The sequence below is a fragment of the Protopterus annectens genome, chromosome 2.part0, assembly GCF_019279795.1.
Source record: "Protopterus annectens isolate FY-2018-M chromosome 2.part0, PAN1.0, whole genome shotgun sequence".
Taxonomy (NCBI): Eukaryota; Metazoa; Chordata; order Ceratodontiformes; family Protopteridae; genus Protopterus; species Protopterus annectens.
This window is the reverse complement of record NC_056728.1, coordinates 1,569,661,698-1,569,675,720: the sequence shown is the minus strand read 5'-3', so window position 1 is coordinate 1,569,675,720 and position 14,023 is coordinate 1,569,661,698. Positions and strand designations below refer to the sequence as shown.

The 14,023-nt window shown below is 39.1% G+C and overlaps 1 long non-coding RNA gene across 1 annotated transcript in view; it reads left to right on the top strand.

The window, feature by feature from the left end:
• The window catches only part of LOC122793765, a 96,775-nt gene that overhangs the window by 48,180 nt on the left and 34,572 nt on the right, over positions 1–14,023 (top strand). Inside the window, exon 2 of the long non-coding RNA XR_006363532.1 lies at positions 11,464–11,527. This is a non-coding gene — a long non-coding RNA (uncharacterized LOC122793765). The remainder of the gene's footprint in view (positions 1–11,463; positions 11,528–14,023) is intronic.

Sequence of the window (14,023 nt, the reverse complement as noted above, 5' to 3'; positions counted from 1 at the left end):
GAGCAGGAAAATACAGTAAGTATTCCAGAATGGGACTCAACTCTTTGACTTCAGTCACAGTTTTCCCTTTAATTTACAGTTCACTTAGCCTTAAGTGGGTTGTCCATACACGGACTGATCATTAAACTGGAATATCAAGAATTTCCCCCCATAGCAGTCCTTGAAAAGACAGTGCATCAGGTAGACATGTTGCTTAATAATAAGTCTTAGCTGCAGACCCCAGAAAGGCATCTAAAATATCAAAGGGGCATTTCTCTACAGCACTACTAAAACATTAAAGCCAGAACAGTACTGTACAAAACAAGGACTTTTTAAACATACAAACATAGTGGACATTTCACAAAAACTTGGCCACTTGCCATGCAATAGTGACAAAATTAAAAAAATAAATTATGCCTTCCTCTCTAAAATGCTTGAAGACTGGAATGGATGCGTCAGGATTAATGGAAAAGGTGTTGATGAAGCATAGACCACTTTCTACTAATTCTCCTAATTATTTATTTTGTTCAAAATCTTTTCATCATCTCTGATGCCCATAATGATACAAATGAGGTGTGGTTACAGGTTTACTATTGAAATGTCGATCCCGACATGTGCAACTCGTCTTGCACGAACACGGAACTGTGATCGCCACTACACCGACTCCCAGATGTGCGAACGGCAAAACCTCGCCCCTATCCGCCCCATGGTAGCATGGGTGTGGAGGTGTTGCGTGGCCAGTAATGTCGATCGTCGAAGTTTTCGCAGTTTCGGTTCGCTAGCGAACAGTTTTCGCAGTTTCTGTTCGCGCAAACACGTCGATGAGGTCGCCGTTTGAACAAAGTGCATTCGCACATTCAATAGTAAACCGTGGTTACATATAGTTCAGGGAGTGCTTGTGATACCCATTATGTGTTTTAGACCTGAAAACGTACTCCCATTATCACAAAGTACTAACAGCAAATTCTGAGTTATTATGAGAAGCTGTTTCTGTTTAGTGTAACAGTTATGTATAAAGCTTTGCTGTAGAAGTTAAAAGTTATTTTAATTACCCCACTTACCGCTATGCGCAGTGACCTCAGAGTTATTATAATTAGCAGGATTATAAGAGGTGCTGGGCCCTTTCTGCAAAGCATGAATGCACTGTTTATGTGAGGTTCTGATATGTAATTTTTAGTCTGTTTCATACTTTATCACATCCTGTTGCAGTATTTTGGATGTGTGGAGTTCTGATGGTAAACCTCTATCATCCTGCATATTACATTTATGGTCCTTGAAGACATGTTAGGGAGTCACTGTTAGGAAAAGGCTCAGTAAAAGAAAATAAATAACCATAACAGTGAATGCGTATCTACATTCTTTGTATGGGTAGTGATCTGCTGACATTTTTAATTCACATTTTACTCAAAACATTGCTTTACAAACTGGTTAGGAATTAGTCTGGTGGACTTGCGTTATAAATACAACAAAACAGAAATATTTCAATCATCATCTTCTTTCAGCTGTTCCCGTTAGGGGTCGCCACAGCAGATCACCTGTTTCCATTTCTTCCTGTCCTCTGCATCTTGCTCTGTCACACCAACCACCTGCATGTCCTCTCTCACCACATCCATAAACCTTATCTTAGGCCTTCCACTTTTCCTGTTACCTGGTAGCTTCATCCTTAGCATCTTTTTCCCAATATACTCAGCATCCCTCCTCAGCACATGTCCAAACCAACGTAATCGTGCCTCTCTGGCTTTGTCTCCAAACCTTCCAACCTGGGCTGACCCTCTAATATACTTATTCCTAATCCTGTCCACCGTCGTCACACCCAGTGCAAATCTTAACATCTTTAATTCTGCCACATCCAGCTCAAACTTCTGCCTTTTTGTCAATGCCACTGTCTCCAACCCATATAACATAGCTGGTCTCACTACCCTCTTGTAGACCTTCCCTTTCACTCCTACTGGAGCTCGTCTGTCACAAATCACTCCTGACACTCTTCTCCACCCACTCCATCCTGCCTGTACTCTCCTCTTCACCTCTCTTCCACACTCACCGTTACTCTGAACTATTGACCCCAGGTATTTAAACTCATCCACCTTTGCCACCTCTACTCCTTGCATCCTCACCATTCCTCTATCCTCCCTCTCATTCACACACATATATTCTGTCTTAGTCCTGCTGACCTTCATTCCTCTTCTCTCTAGAGCATATCTCCATCTCTCCAGGGTCTTCTCCATCTGTTCCGTACTCTCACTACAGATCACAATGTCATCTGCAAACATCATAGTCCACGGGGACTCCAGTCTGATCTCGTTTGTCAACCTGTCCATCACCATTGCAAATAAGAAAGGGCTCAGAGCTGATCCCTGATGTAACCCCACCTCCACCTTAAACGCATCCGTCACTCCCACCGCAGACCTCACCGCTGTCACACTACCCTCATGCATATCCTGTACCACTCTTACATACTTTGACACTCCTGACTTCCTCATACAATACCACAACTCCTCTCTAGGCACCCTGTCATATGCTTTCTCTAAGTCTACAAAAACACAATGAACTCCTTCTGACATTCTCTGTACTTCTCCATCAACACTCTCAGAGCAAAGATCGCATCTGTAGTGCTCTTTCCTGGCATGAAACCATACTACTGATCACTAATCATCACGTCCCTTCTCAACCTTGCTTCCACTACTCTTTCCCATAACTTCATGCTGTAACTGATCAATTTAATCCCTCTGTAGTTACTACAGCTCTGCACATCACCCTTATTCTTAAAAATCGGTACCAAAGCACTTTTTCTCCATTCCTCAGGCATCCTCTCACTTTCCAAGATTTCATTAAACAATCTGATTAAAAACTCCACTGCCATTTCACCTAAACACCTCCAAGCTTCCACAGGTATGTCATCTGGGCCAACAGCCTTTCCATTCTTCATTCTCTTCATAGCTATCCTTACTTCCGCCTTGCTAATCCATTGTACTTCATGATTTACTATCCCTACATCATCCAACCTTCTCTCTCTCTCTCATTCTCTTCATTCATCAACCCCTCAAAGTACTCTTTCCATCTCCTCAACACACTCTCCTCGCTTGTGAGTATGTTTTCCCTCATTATCCTTTATCACCTTTACCTGCTGCACATCTTTCCTAGCTCGGTCCCTCTGTCTAGCCAATCGGTACAGGTCGTTTTCTCCCTCCTTAGTGTCCAACCTTTCATACAACTCTTCATATGCCTTATCCTTAGCCTTTGCCACCTCTCTCTTTGCCATGCACCTCATCTTCTTATACTCCTGTCTATTTTCTTCATCTCTCTGACAATCCCACTTCTTCTCTGCCAACCTCTTTCTCTGTATACTCTCTTGTACTTCCTCATTCCACCACCATGTCTCCTTGTCGTCCTTCCTCTGTCCAGATGTGATACCAAGAACCTTTCTAGCCGTCTCCCTTACTAGCTCTGCTGTAGTTACCCAGCTATTTGGTAACTCTTCACTGCCACCCAGTGCCTGCCTTAACTCATCCCTGAACTCCACCTCACAATTACCCTGTTTCAATTTCCACCATTTGATCCTTGGTGTTGCTCTCACACACCTCCTCCTTCTCTTCTTGATCACCAACGTCATCCTACAAACCATCATCCTATGCTGCCTAACTACACTTTCTCCGGTCACCACTTTACAGTCTCCAATCTCCTTCAAACTGGCCCTCCTACATAAGATATAATCCACCTGTGTGCATCTTCCTCCACTCTTGTATGTCACCCTATGCTCCTCACTCTTGTTAAAATACGTATTCACCACAGCCATGTCCATCCTTTTCACAAAATCCACTACCATCTGACCTTCTGCATTCCTTTGTTTAACACCATACCTACCCATCACTTCCTCATCCCCTCTGTTCCCTTCACCAACATGCCCACTGAAATCTGCTCCAATCACCACTCTCTCACCCTTGGGTACAGTCATCACCACTTCATCCAATTCACTCCAAAATTTTTCTTTCTCATCCATTGCACACCCAACTTGTGGAGCATATGCACTAACAACATTCATCATTACACCATCAATTTCCAGCTTCATAAACATCACTCTATCTGACACTCTTTTCACCTCCAAAACACTCTTAGCATACTGTTCCTTCAGAATAACTCCTACGCCATTTCTCCTCCATCCACACCATGATAAAACAATTTGAACCCACCTCCAATACACTTAGCCTTACTCCCCTTCCATCTGGTCTCTTGCACACACAATATATACCAACCTTCCTTCTGTCCATCATATCAGCTATTTCTCTCTCTATACCAGTCATACTGCCAACATTCAAAGTTCCGACCCTCACTACCACAGTCCTAGCCTTTCTCTTCTCTTCCTGCCTTCGGCCATGTCTTCCACCTCTTTTCCTCCTTCGGCCAACAGTAGCCCAATTTCCCCCAGCACCCTGTAGGCTAACAGTACTGGTGGCGGTCATTGTTAACCTGGGCCTCGACCGATCCGGTATAAAAATGTTTATTGGTGTCTGCATGAAATGAATTGGCAAAGTTTTATGCCGGATGCCCTTCCTGATGCAACCCTCCCCATTTATCCGGGCTTGGGACTGGCACAAAGAAATGCACTGGCTTGTGCATCCCCAACAAAACAGAAATATTTCAATGCAATACATAATATATTAGTACAGAATAATTAACCACATTGCATAAATGTGTCAAATAATATGCTAAAATTCTTGAGATGATATAAACAAAGAAAATATATTTATTTCCAGTAATCTGATTACCATTTAGAAAAAAAATAGAATTGCCTTACTTGTGGCTAGAATGCCATTATTTGGTTTGGTTTTGGTATTACTTGGTCTAGTATCCTGAAAAGGAGCTGGCCAGTTGAAAGCTTACAACATAGCCACTCCATATCACCTCAAGCCAGCAGATAAAGTTATGGGTAAGTCTGGCAGATCAGCTGAAGACAGCAGATGATTCTATAGGTGAGCCACAACATACCAGCTTAAACCAGCAAATGATGCTGTAGCTGAGTTCCATCATAGCTGAACATACACACACACACACACACACACACACACACACATATATATATATATATATATACACACACACACACACACACACACACACACACACACACACACACACACACACACACACAAACTATGAAGATAACACATTACCTCCCACTTCAGTTTGCTCCCAGTGTCAACCAATTCCATCTTAAAACTCATATGCAAACTTAAACCAACCACCCTTGCCGCAGATAATTTACCAGCTGAATTCCTCCAACTGTCTGGTGAGGCCATAGCTTATCCAGTTACTATTCTCATAAATAGATCTATAACTGAGTGCAAAGTACCTAGTATGTGGAAAACCTCCCACATAATCCCCCTACACAAAGGAAGTAACTCCTTAGAACTCACTAATTACTGACCAATTGCTATACTCTCTCCCTAATCTAAAATATTACTACAAAGAGTAGTTCACACTCAACTAATGCAATAGCTTCTAAAAAACAATCTCCTATCTATATATCAGCATGGCTTTAGACCCTCCCACAGCAACACCACAGCACTAACATCCTTTTCCAACACAGTGAACCACCACAGAAATAAGGGACAACTTGCTTCTACCATATTTTTAGATATATCTAAAGCTTTCGATATGGTTAACCACAACAGACTTCTTAGCACACTTTCCACCCTATATCTCAGCCCCTCATCGATCTCATGGTTTAAAAGCTATCTATCACAATGGCAGCAAGCAGTAAGATGGCAGAATAAACTGCAATCTCTCTTACCAGTATCCATGGGTGTCCCTCAAGGATCCATCCTTGGTCCATTACTCTTCTCTCTGTTTACCAATCAACTGTCTTCCACCATACCCAATGTTTCAGTAGTACAATATGCTGACACCACCCTTATATGTGCAGCCCACACATTAGATGACCTACAATCCCTAACCCAAAACTGTTTTTCACTAGCTGAGACCTGGTTCACAAACTCCCAGCTTATTCTTAACCCAAAGAAAACAAAATTACTTCTCTTCAGCCCATGTAGATACCCTTCCCCAAATGACTACTTTAGCATCATGTCCAATAACAAAACCCTGATCACCCCAACCACCCACACTAAGCTGCTAGGTGTTGAGATAGATAACAGCCTTAAGTTCGACATTCATATTTCCCAAACTATCAAGAAGGTCCCCAAAAAACTAGGGTTACACTATCGAAACAATTTCTCACTAAACACCAAAGCTACTATAGCTAAGACATATCTGTTGTCTACTCTCCTTTATGCATCCCCAATACTAACAAACCTTTACAAAGCTGACCTTAAACTAGAATCTTGTTACAATAAGATTGCTAGGTTTGCTACTAAGACCTCATATAGAACCCATCACTGTGTTTCTCTGAAACAACTAAAGTGGCTGGAGCTGCCCCAACTACTTCAACTCAATCAATTATCATTGGCTCACAAATTATACTACCTCCCTGACAAAACCCCTGGACTCCAGAATATGATACTACCTTATTCCACAGCTAGATCCCCAAGATATAGTACCTAAAACTGCCTAGAGGTCATAAAACATAACAATGATGGTGGGAAATCTCTTTCCAGTTACTCTATTGATAAAACCTGGAACTCTCTACCGGCCCACCTGATCTCCACTAGCTCCACTAAACAATTAAAAAAAAACTCCTCAAAACTAATTTTATGAATAACTGGTTATGTTCCTGTATCGCCCCAGATTAACCTCTCACTTACACTACTCTCCATCCATATTCTCACACCCTCACACTTTGAGTGCATCCCACTATGATATGATTGATTCTCTGTTAGACTTGATTTTTACAGTACCACAAAAAGTATATTCACAGTAGGTATTCTAACAAAAGTGGTGATATGAGCAACACCTCTGCAAGGTTTGATTTCTATAACACCATAACTTCTTCATTATATACTGTAATGTAATTACAGATATGCGTTTCCTCTGCTAGATGTGTTCTCTTGTATAGTGCTATGAAGAATACAATCAGAATGAATACTGATGTTTCAGTGTATTGCATGCAATAGTTCTATGTAACCTATTCCAAAAAGTTACATTTTCTTCTGCTGTTTACTATGTTTTAACTGAATATTCAATAAGTTTGCTTGTTTAATACTTACTAACCGCTGTAGATATGTACTATGTGTAGCCTAATATTCACTGACTTCGCTTGTTAATACTTACTGTTGTACACGTGTAACAATCTGAAGCTTTTCTCCCTGGGCCTCCACTGAAAATAGACTTGCGCCTAGTTGGACTTTCCTGGTTAGCAAATGTAAAATAACTAAAAATAAAAATAAATATGTTCTACAGTTCAAAAATGATGGATGACCTAAATATTTTAGTAAGACAGTCATTTTTATTCACTTGCTAATGACTGTACAGGAAGGATTGGTAACAAGGGGCTACAAATGTATTGAGTATGTATAATGAAAACAGATGTTCCAAGGGGGGGGGGGGCATATTTCTCTTAGATCTGTACATAATGGCACAATGGAAAAAAGTTGGTATTTAGGTTTACTTGTTCGTTTTTTTGACAGGTAGGTGTAGCATATAGGGCTTCTTACATTTCAAATGGAAAATGACAAGGTGCAGCTTTAAGAGTTCACAAATGCATCACCAGTTACTGCTTGAATACATTTATGCACAACGTACTACATACTGGCACTATGAAGACAGGGGACACGGCACTGTAATTGTGCTGAACCCATTGTTAGGATGTTTCAATGCTGAACTTGCAACTTGTGATAATTTCAAATGTTATATGTAAGTACTTTACAAGCTAAAGTTAAAATGTGAGGCTGTTGTAATCTTAGACTACAAGGATGCAACTCTGTTGAGTATCCCATGCGTTAGGGAAAAATAGTGTCTCATGACTGATCAGGATATACTTGGGAGTATTGTATGGATTTAAGATTATATTAGCATTGAATCATTTATTGTCACAATTACCCATTTTACTCTATAGCTCCCAAATTCTCACCAGCCTCAACACTGGACTACTAAACAAGTTATAAACAACTTATAACAGGATTGCCAGATTTGCTGCCCAAAATTCTTAAAAGTCCCATCACTGTCTCTCACTAAAAGAACTAAATTGGCTAGAATTGGTTCAGTATAATCAGTTTCAGATTATTCATTCCATTCTCTACAAGCCCTCTCTCTGTCCAACTATCTCATCTCTAATCTTTCATTACCTACCCACTAGATTACTCCGCAGTTCTGAACAAGGCCTACTAAAAATCTACAAACCAAGGACCAAAATGGGTCACCTAGTCTATAGCTTTAACCCTTACAAGGCCTGGAATAGCCTACCACTAGATATAAGATCCCTTGAACATCCCAATCAATTCAAAACCGCTACAAAAAATACCTTCATGAAAAATGGACTTGCCAATGTAATTATCCCCCGTAAACACTCCCCTATATCCTTCTACTTCTCTTCTCTCTTCCTTACCTTCAATAAACAAACTTACTACTTTATCTTCTCCTCTTTGTACATCACTGTACAAACATAACTAGTAAAATATTTCAGCTATGCAACTATTGCACTATTATGTATAGAATATGTAATTATGAATGTATCCCTCTGATGAATGCATTTCTATATGTATTTCACTTGCCACAGTGTAATGTGTGGCACTGTAATGCAGTAATGTGTGGTACTGATGAATGTAATCTAAATGCAAAATTTTTATTTTTCTGTTGGAGCTTTTCTCCTCGGGCCTCCGCTGAAAATGGGCAATTGTAGCCCAGTCAGATAAACCCGGTCAAATACAAAATAAATAAACAAACAGTGATCAGTAATTGCACAATACAAATTGTGAAACCACTCTTTAACTTAGGCACCTGCAGATTCTTCTGCCCAAGTAAATACAAAGATGATAATGGTCCATATTCAGAAACATTGTGTGCAGCTGCATACAATAGCTATGTGCATAACATTAGTGAACAGTTATATCAGTGGCACAGTTCATAAACAGATTATTCCATTCAAATGCCAACCATTATTTTCATGAATTGCACATCAATGCAAAGAGTACATACTTGTGAACTATGTGCACAAGTATTAGCATTTAAAAGGGTTCCTGAAAGGAGATTAGCTAAATGCTTCATTGGATCTATAGTACACAGGAATCTAATGAAATACACTGATGAAGTGGCTTTTGTTGACGTGGTAGAGTGTAAGGCTTATTAAACACCTGCTCTGTATTGTGTGTTATCAGATATTGCCTGTTGTGATTTGCCTCTTACATCTCTTGGTGTACCCACCATGTGGAACCGAGTGTGAATTCTTCAACATACCTACACACCCTTAAATGTGTTGTACCTCAGAGCTTAATTTTAGTTCACATGTTGTCTGCTAAGTGGACACTACAGCTCCGGTCACGGTTAGGACAGGTATTTATCATTTGTTTTATGATAGTGAATTTGAATTATACCTCTCCTTCTCTCCAGTGTGCCAGATTTTTCAACCGTGGAGGACTGTGTGGACTCTAGATTTCTTTTGTTGTTGCAAATTATTTAAAACTCTTCCTGGCTAAAATTGAAAACATGCTGATGCATACCAGTCTCCATCTTCCCAATTTCCTCTGCTTTCCAAGTTAATTACAAACAAGAGGAATCAGCTGGATTTTGTTCCATGCATTCATGATCTTGGCTTTGTCCTGAATGCTAGACTAATTTTGAAAGACCATGTTTCTGTTGTCAGAAATTCTTACAGCCATCTGAAAATTATGGGTGTTTTGAATGCAATCCACTTTCAGGAGATCCCTAAAGTTACCATCCCTTCAGGAGAGAATATTAAAACACTGGAAGGGGCACTATATCATCCCTAAGGAGCACAACATTTTAAGCTCAATTTTACGATGGTTTGTTATGCTATTATTTCTCATGAACAACAGTTACTTTTCTTTGTTAATTTAGTTTGTACAAAATATTTTGTCAAAGAAATAAAGACTAGCTGGCAAAACTGCAGCATACAGTTAGCTCATGAGGTAGACCTCAAAATGATCTATACCCCTTACAACTCTAGGATCTCAGTGTTTTGTCTACAAATATACTTTACTAAAGAAAGAGCTAGAATATCCTGCACAGAGGTTAAAGAACAATCTAGTATGTCCTGCACAGAGGTTAAGGAAAGATTGTGGTATGTGCTACAGAGATCAGACAGCTTTCCAGTGCCATTTGCAGAGCACAGCTGTGCATGGCCCTCTGCAACTATGATCAAGAGCAGTTCATAAAAATACCCACCATATAGCCCATTATTGTGGATGACACTGTACTGACATACTTTGAAATTAGGACATCCAGTTCACTGAGCACTGCTACTGTTTGCAGCACCACAGCATCATTGCTATGGGTAGGACTACTGTGGGGGGTGGTATCAGAGTGGATTGTGCCACAAAATATAGAGATAATGGTAGGCAGCTGTGCTTTACATTATTATTTTTACAGTTTGCACTGATTTTGTTGATCAGCTCTGTAATGCTAAGGAACATATCAGCATGAGGCAACGTTCATTCTGTTTTCGGTGTAGACAACAACTGTTGGCACGTAGTTCTGGCCCCATGTTGGTTGGGGTCAGCTGTTACATAGCCACTGTTTGCTTTATGAATCACAAGTATTGCAGGTGGAGAGTGGGAAATCCATCAGTGTAATTGCTCCTTGTACTGAGTACTGCGGCCACACAACTTATCCAATTGCCTTGTTCTGCTCATCATGTAAGGCTTGGGTATATGTGTATCACTATATATTTACCCCATGGATTTGTGTTCCACATTATGAATAGTGTCCAGTATGATTTTCTGAATAGTAAACAAAGTAAAAAGACAGTGTACTCACAGACATATAAGCTGCTCAGTCCATATCTGAAATAGTATGCTATCAAAATAAATGTGGAGAACATTAAGAAAAGGTATTACAAAGCATGCCTTATTACATGGTATGGTTAAAGCTGAGCTAGGAGTCTTCTTAAATGCCATTACTACCCTTATACAAAGTATCAGTCTAAAACACATTCTTGGTGAAATGTTAATAAACCTGATAGCCCATATAAATGCCTAGATTGTAACATCATGAAGGGTAATGGAAGAAATATGCCTTCTTTTCCTGTGTGTCGCTAACATAGAGACTTTTCTTTTGTTAGTTGATCAGAGAAAACCCTACTTTTCATATCTACCAAACTGCTTCATGACTGACACCCTTTCTGTAAGAAGTCCTGTCCTAAGATAAATGCTGTTATTTTTCCAAGGCAGGAGTAGAGATGAAAATGGTAACATTCTTGGGGCAGTATGCACTATAGTCTGCAGATATTTTTTCTACTGGACATACAAGTGGAATTTCATGCATTTTACATTGCTGCTATGTAACGGAATGTTTCCTCAATATTCAAGCATTATCTCATCAAATAAAAAAAAATAAGTTAATTATTCTGCTTTTTTCTAGGTCTTCAACATTTCCACAGATAAATAGGATGACAATTACTGTGGTTAGGTTCACAATGACTATGGTAAGTTTATCCATGCAGCATCATTTTACATGGTACAGTTGTAAAAAGTGAACATTCTATACAAGAGTTATAACAACTCATTCATGCTTTGTATTAGAAACATGAATTGCCCTTCTAGCTTCTCATTCATTCTGTCTGCACCACTTGAATTCAATATCACAATACTTTGGTATTTTTTCATTTAGAGATGTTACTTTATTTGCTTTCAGGATCTGGCCATGCAGTTGTGAGGAAGGTTATTCCAGTGGGACATTTTTATTTTCCATAGGGATGAATGGGATTGCAAGGATATGGTTAAATAAAGGGTGCAGGAACCAGAAGACTGCTAGGTAAGTCTATACAAAATGATTTGGGATCTGAATGGGAGTGGGGAATGGAAAACCAGACAAGCATACAAATACTTTGCATTTAGTAAATGAGAAGTAAGATCAGTGGGAATGGAACATAAACAACAAGGAAAAAGAAAAGCAAGTGTGTAGTAAGGGAATCAGGCACCAGAAGACACAGAAACTGACAGACTGCTGTTAAAACTTTAATTTCTCTGGTTCAAAGATTATAGTCTTCAGTATAAAAAAGCAAAAAACACAGACTGCTGAGGGGACTTGAAGTGCTTAGTGAAACTGTTGTCTTTTTGGGACACTAATATCTGAAAACAGTAAACTGTAAATTAAAAGACTTTATTTGGTATAGTTTTTGGTATATTGAGGAGTGAAGGTGTTGTTAATGCATTGGTAATGGAAAACTTGGAGTTTATGGCTGAATTTAAGCATTTTGACAACGAGGTGAAACATAAGCTGAAGCAGGGTAGCAATGCTGCTTCAACATCATTAAGTAGATATCTGAGAAAATCAGTATGGTTGACTGTTACAGAAGTGACAGCTTGGAAGTTAAAAAAATGTAGTGTGGAATTTGGCTGGACTGAAACTTAAGGAGTTGATTGGAATGAAGACTGCAATGTTCCTGCATAATCAGGAAGCAGGAGTGGATCCTGTTTAGAATTCCAAATACATGAGATTCAGGAAAAGGCAGCTAAAACAGGAAAAAGTAATTAAGCACATATCATAACTGTTTGGAATGAAGGATAAGGCAAGGAGGAGAAATCTGAGATTGCTTGAGGTTCTGGAAGGTGAGGAATGGACAGATCTGATGGTCTGTGTAAATAAACAGGATGGTAGAAGGGACATTCTTTGTAAATGATTCACTCAGGATTGTAGTGGTAAAGTACTTGCCAATGCTAGAGTCAGATGCTAAAAATTGGAAGTCTGGACCAATAATGGTAGAGTCTCTGACATGTGAAAAGGAACAACTGCTTTGCGGTAATCTGGTAGATAGTCATCAGGTGGCAGTGTGACCTGTGTACATTGAGCATGACTGTTCTGAGATGAAAAACATCTTTTGCAACCCATGAAAGCATTAAAAATGTAAGTGAGGAAAATTACAGTAAACTGCTGATATTTCCTGCTGACATAAAAATGTTTTGGAATGATGGAGTTTTGATTTTTGAAATTCAGTTGAAGTGATTGCAAAAATGGAGGAATTATCACTGAGATTTATACAACTGTAAGCCACGCAGTGGAGGTAGTGTTTGATGAGATGCATGGATACTGCTAGAGAAATTGAAAAATTGAAGATAAATGGGGAGAAAATATGGATTCTGCAGATAAAGCTATGTATGATTCAAATTTTGCCCAGTTAATCGCTTACATTTGAAAACAATGGCATTAACTATATGAAATCTTTTGTTTTTATTGGTGGTCACTGTTGTGCTAATTTGTGGATCTTTTTTAGCTCTTCACTGATTAGTACCAATTGTCTACATTCATCTATACTTTAAGATTGCTTTTTTTTTTGTATAAGCTGGGAGCAAGAGATTATGTACAGTTTTTGACTTTGTTTTCAGTATCTTGAAGCTGCACCTTTATTAATTTATTCTCTACTTGTTCATTCTAATATTTTACTTTTAGATCAAATCGGATGTTGTAAGCTATTTGTAATTCCTGCCACAATTTTTCCTTCTCACTCTGTAGTAACACAATGTCAGCTTATGTCTGAAAATGATTTCTTTGTTGTCCTTCAGTTTCCACCATTGGGTTACTTTAGTGTTTTTCCATGCGGTTTCCAGTGTAACTTGACTTGGCATTTCATGTTTACTTTTTATGTTTCACTGTTCTTATGTGTATATAAACTTCACAGAGTCTTTTGGGCAAGTCAATAGTTTCTTTGCCTTTTTTATTTTGACATTTCGTTTGGATGATCAAGGTTAATCAGCAATATTGTTAAACCCTTTCTTATTTACGTTTCATTTTCATACGTCATCTGTTCTCATATTACTATTGATTCGCCGTGCTTAAAGACAGTTCTTCCTCTCTGTCTTAGCATTTCTACACTCATAGTTAATGCTCTAACTTCATATTTCAGAACTACATACTAGATGGTATTGAGAACGTGTCTCATTTGATTTCTGTTTTCAGCAGCATCTTTCTTAGAGCTCTTAGA